We start from the raw sequence: 6,305 nt of genomic DNA, 5'->3' as shown, positions 1-6,305 counted from the left end.
CGCGTTTAAATCGCTGCACTCATCTCACGCTTGGACCCTTGCAAATATCTATGGTCCATGTTCAGGAGATGAACCATTAAGTTTCATATCTTGGCTATATGACGTGCAAATTGGCGCTTCGGAGGATTGGGTGCTCATGGGCGATTTTAACTTTATACGTTCGCCTGAGAATAGAAACCGTCCTGGAGGTGATGTGGCTGACATGATTACTTTCAATGATATCATTAGAGCCCAAAGCTTAGTGGAAATTCCCATTCGTGGTGCTACGTTTACATGGAGTAATATGCAGTAGGAGCCCCTTTTAGAGCAATTGGATTGGTTTCTCACTTCGAATCATTGGACCTCCTCTTATCCAATACGACGGTATGATCTCTTGCGAAACCAGTCTCTGATCATGTTCCATGTCTTTTCTCTGTTTAGACGAACTTTGTTAGATCCAAACTTTTCCGTTTTGAGAATTTTTGGGTTTCTCATCTGGGTTTCAAAGATGTGGTATTGAACTCATGGGCGTCTTCGGCTCAGCTAGCTGATCCTGCTAGACGAATTAATGGTAAGCTCAAAGCGCTTGCTCATGCTCTGCGTCAGTGGAGTAAGGCCCTCTCGCGTCTATCTCTGCTCATTGAGAACTCAGAAAAAATTCTACAGCTCCTAGACAGCATTGAAGAGAAACGGCAGTTAGCTCTTCAGGAATGGAATTTCAGACAAATTCTTAAAGCTCACATTATTCGTCTTCAAGACTACAAGCAACAATACTGGCGTAAGAGGTGTACTGTTCGCTATATCAAATTCGGAGCTGAAAACACTAAGTTTTTCCAACGAATGGCCACGGGAAGGCATAGAGTCAACGCTATTGCTGCTTTGATCTTGATAATGGGGTGCTGTTGGAAGATCATGATAGCAAAGCTGCTGCACTCTTTCATGCTTTCATAGATAGGTTGGGAGTGTCTGTTCCTCTTGAGATGAAGTTTAGTTTGGATGCTCTGGTTTCGGCTACTATGGATCTCTCTGAGCTTTCCCGACCTTTTTCCCACGATGAAATTGATAAGGCAGTTATGCAGCTCCCTGTTGACAAAGCGCCCGGACCGGACGGTTTAATGGGTGTTTCTTGAAATCTTGCTGGCAAATTATCAAGTCCGACTTCTATGATCTTTGTCAGAGCTTTTGGGAAGGCAGAGTCTCTTTGGACTGCCTCAACTCGTCCTTAATCACCCTAATACCTAAGAAATTAAATCCCATGACGGTGAATGACTTTCGTCCCATCTCCTTGCTTAATTGTTGTCTGAAATTGTTGACTAAGTTGCTAGCCGATCGTCTTCAAAAAGTTATCCTCAAAATCATACATGAGAATCAATATGGATTTATTAAAGGTAAGTCCATTCAGGATTGCTTAGCTTGGGCTTTCGAGTATATACACCAATGTGAGCATTCAGGCAGAGAAATTGTTCTTTTAAAGCTTGATTTCGAAAAAGCTTTTGATTTAGTGGAGCATGATCTGATTTTTTCCATGATGGACAAGTTGGGGTTTGACAACAAATGGATACAATGGATCCGACTTTTATTGGCCTCTGGTCATTCCTCTGTGCTCCTGAACTCTATTCCTGGTAGTTCTTTTCAGTGCAAAAGGGGAGTCCGCCAGGGCGACCCGGTGTCGCCTTTGTTGTTTGTCTTAGCGGTTGAGCTATTGCAATATGTTATTAATGATGAGTTTGCTAAGGGAAATTTGAGCCTGCCAATCCCTAGACAGGGTAAATTCCCCATCATTCAATATGCAGACGACACAATCATCATCCTCCCGGCTTGCAAGGAGCAATTACTCCACTTAAAGAAAATTCTACAAGACTTTGCTCTCTCCTCGGGTCTGAAAATCAATTTCCAAAAGTCTCTTTTGGTGCCAATCAATGTAAACCCTTCGGTTGATGCAGAGCTTGCTTCTGAGTTTGGTTGCAAAATTGGGAAAATGCCCTTTACCTACCTTGGCCTCCCACTCGGTACCACCAAACCTACGATGACTAACTTAATGCCTTTGGTAGATAGAGTTGACAGAAGATTATCCAGTACCTGCTCGCTTCTTTGTCACGCCTCTAGGATAACTTTGGTCAATTCTGTGGCTACCTCCATGATCAATTTTGCAATGTGCACGTTGCAACTTAATGCTGGTTTTTTGCATTACTTTGATAAGGTCAGACATAGATTTGTTTGGACCAAGAAGAATGAACAAGGTGAGTCCTGCAACTCTTTGGTTGCTTGGCAGAGAGTTTGTTGTCCAAAGGCACATGGGGGTCTGGGTGTTATTAATATCAAGGTCCAAAATCAGAGTCTTCTGCTCAAATTTCTTGATAAATTCTATAATAAGGCCGAGCTTCCTTGGGTCAGACTCATTTGGGACTCATATTATTTGAACTCTGTGCCTCACGCATCCCTGCCATGTGGTTCTTTTTGGTGGAAACAAATTTGCAAGCTAATGCCTATTTTCAGAGGTATTTCTTCCCCGTTGGTTGGTGATGGTAAAAATATTGCCATGTGGCATGCCAAATGGCATGAGGATCCTCTGGCAGTCAGTTTTGCATGTCTCTTTTCCTTCGTAATTAATGAGGACTGCTCGGTCGCTGACTTCTATGCAGCTAATGATTGGTCTGATATGTTCAACATCCCCCTCTCGCCTGAAGCATTCCAGGAATTGCAATTGGTGCTAGCTTTGAAACCGGACACCCTTAATCATTTGGATGCAGCGGATTCTTGGAGTTATGTATGGGGACAGGTGTACTTTCCCAAAAAAATTCTATGAGCATTGTCATAAGTATATTGTGGCACCTCCTCCTTTCGTTTGGATTTGGAAATCTAAGTTACATATGAAGCTCAAGGTATTTATGTGGTTTTTACTAGCAGACAGATTAAATACCAGGAACATGCTCAGGAGGCGGCATTATAACATCAATGATGGCTTCAATTGCGTCCTTTGTAGCACTGGAGTGGAGGAAACCATTGAGCATTTAATTTTCATGTGTCCCTTTAGCTCTTCTTGCTGGTAGAAAGTGGGGATTACATGGGATTTACACCACTCCAGGATTGATGCCATCCAAGCTGCTAGACAATCTTTTAACGGGGGACTTTTCTTTGAATTTGTGGGAATTGTGGCCTGGAATATTTGGAAGGAAAGAAATAATTTTATTTTCAGGCACATACCTCCCTCTTTGGCTGCTTGGAGGGGAAGGACTAAGGAGGACCTCCTCTGGCTCAAATTTCGAGTAGACAAAGCTCACTGGGACTACATTACATTATTTGCCTTAGCTTTGTAATTCTACTCCTCTTCACTGATTCTTCAGTCATCCTCTTCTTGTATTAGTTACCACTAGTTGCCTTTGTCCTTCACTCCCCCCCCCTCTGAGGGTCTTTCCTCATGAGCTTGTACATAAGATGTAACTCCCATTTTATTCAATATAACACAGTAGGAGCCTCTCCTGCTGTTTTGAAGGTCAAAAAAAAACACGTAAGCTTTGGAATTATGAGTGGCATGTTGTTTCACTTGATGTGTTGAGGTCTTGAGGAGCAGTGCTAGCACGACACAAAGCAGGGAAGCACCTACGATGATGGTAGTGAATATAAAGGGGGGAAACCATAAGATTTACGAGTATAGTGACCATGACATGACGGATCTGAAGGTGCAAACCGGACAAAGCTACTTCGCAACCAATGTTTGCATTCAACTAGCCACTATGATTTGGTACGGACAAGAAAAGTACAGTAAACAATTTAGGATATATTTTATGGGTGAGATCAATAACTTAAGCACATATGGAAGAGTACCACCTCTCTTGCGATGTCGTGTAGGACCCTGCTGATACGTTGAGGGTGATGCGGGTGCGATGGCTATCGGCGGTGGGGAAGAAGACTTTAGATGGCAGACGGCCAGGTCGGGCGATAAATCATGTTGCCGTGGATGAGGCGGTCGTAGGAGCGGCAACGGCAAAGTGGACGACGGCGCCGATGAAGCAAGACAACGCGATGAAAGGATCCTGGTCCGACGCCATGGATGAGAGACATCCATCTCTTGCAGTGGACGACGGGGTAGGGGTAGCGGCTTCGGCAAGGTGGAGGATGGGGTGGCGGACGGAGGAGGCTGGCCGCAGTGGGGAGGTTGTCATGGCGCCGCCAGTGTATGAATGGGGAAATGGAGGGGGGGGGTCTCAAACTTTGGGATGCGCTTGTCTGAAATGTGGGAAAGTTACAAACTTATGCCCTGTTTAAAATTTTGGACATCACGTCGGTTGGGGATAGGACGGTAATCTCGCATCTCCCAAATATTTGCCGGTAACGGTTTCGGGCGAGGAGAGGGTGTTTTGCCGCCCACGGTTGGCACCCACGGTGTATGAACGGGGCTGACAGGTAGGGCGGTTGTGTCACGTCTGAGGGAAGTTACACATCTGCCCCTATTTAAAATATTAGCCTACATCGATTTCGGACGAGGAGAGTTTGTTTTGCCACCCACCGTGGATGAATGGGGAAATGGAGGGAGAGACACATGTCTTTCGGACGAGCTTGAATCAAATGTGTTTTGCCGCCCACGTTTGGCGCCCACCGTGTCTGAATGGGCTCAGAGGCCGTCGTGTCATGTCTGATTGAAGTTACTAGTCTACCCCTATCGACAGCAGTGTAAATCCGGTCGATAAGGATGTCAAGTGTCAGGGGTAGACAGTAATTTCCATCTCGCAAACACTTGCTTTGGGCAGCCCACAAATGATAGTGGGTGTTTAGCCGCTTCGTTCAAAACTTGGGAGAATTAGCATTCATGTTTGCTCTGGGCCCTGGCAACTAAATCCAAATCCAATTTTTATTCAATTACGAATATCCACAGATAATTCTAAGTTTTGTTATTTATTTCTTCAAAACCACAACAAATATTTATTCCACCTTTATATATGATTATGATTTAGAAATGTCGTGATCTTCGAATTCAGTAGGTTGGATACACTTTGAGTCAAACAGTTATTTCATCCAATACAATATGCTCACACGAAAAACAGTTCACCTTATGTCAATCATATAAGTACTGAGGATTACCTCACCTAAAAAATTTGGATCATTACAACACATGGACAACATAGGGGGTCTTACAACATAATCCATTCAGAGACGTGACACAACATGCAAGTACAATAATCTAATGACAATTTCAACTGCTATCTAAAGTAGAACTGGGATTACCCTAGGCTTCAGATAGCAGAAGCAGCAGGACCTCCTCCTTCTTCAAATGCAACATTCTTACTTCCTCCAATTCTTGGGTTGCTTGCATAATGCGTGCAGCTAATTGCATAATTTCCAGCTTCAAGATCGAGATTACCTCATTCATGGCAGCCACACCATCTCTTTCTGCCTCTAGTAGAGCCTCTAGAACTATAATATATGTGCTCAGACTGCTCTCCGGCGGTGTTGCCTCTGAACTGCTACCATCTGGTAACATGGATGGCGCACTGCTTCCACAAATAGATTCTGGGGTTGTACATTGTGTCCTAGTGTGAACGACATCCTGAAAGGTTTCCGCTGGACATAAGTAAGAGATAGTTATCGCATGATCCAGGCAGTAAGCTTACATGGTAAACGACATACGAATTATTGTCGAGCATGGCAAGCTATATTTAAATGGTTTGAAGCAGCATCAGCCGAAAATAAATTAAAATGGTAAGATGAAACTAGGGATGTAAGTGGCAAATAAACGACATCCACCAGTCCCATCTAGTTAGTTTTTGCTAGCTCCTTGGTTCATTTTCCTCAAAAAACAAAAAACTCGTTTGAACTATCATACCGCTAGTGGACTTTAATCGGGATTAAACGGGACCCAGTTGACATCCCTAGTTTAAAGGGAGTGTACCACTGCTATATTTAAGTTGCCAAGGCATCTAAGCAGTTGAAATAATCTGAGAAAGCACTTAACAGGTGGCCTCATATAAACTGCGAAGACAGTATTGTGATGAAGTTTAGAGGAAAAGTTAAGGACTCAAATGAACTAGGCATGCATTTCTTTACGATAGTACAGCAGGCACTGCTGACATATTGGCCAACTCAGGTATAGCGTAACAAGTAACAAACAAGCATTCGAATCAAGCAATACAGCAAAGCAGACAACTGAACTATTTGTTATTCTGTAGGATTACAGGTTGACGGCACAAGCCAAGAAAGCAGCCCACACGCATTACATTTCACATGTACTAAAACACACTGGCTTACCATATGTTGTTGTGAAGCCTCGCTGCTGTTGCAATGTTCTTTGAAGATATCGCCAGCATCTCGTGGTTGCAAATCTACTTGTT

Source organism: Triticum urartu, chromosome 4, assembly GCF_003073215.2.
Source record: "Triticum urartu cultivar G1812 chromosome 4, Tu2.1, whole genome shotgun sequence".
Lineage (NCBI taxonomy): Eukaryota > Viridiplantae > Streptophyta > Magnoliopsida > Poales > Poaceae > Triticum > Triticum urartu.
This window is presented reverse-complemented; position numbering follows the sequence as displayed.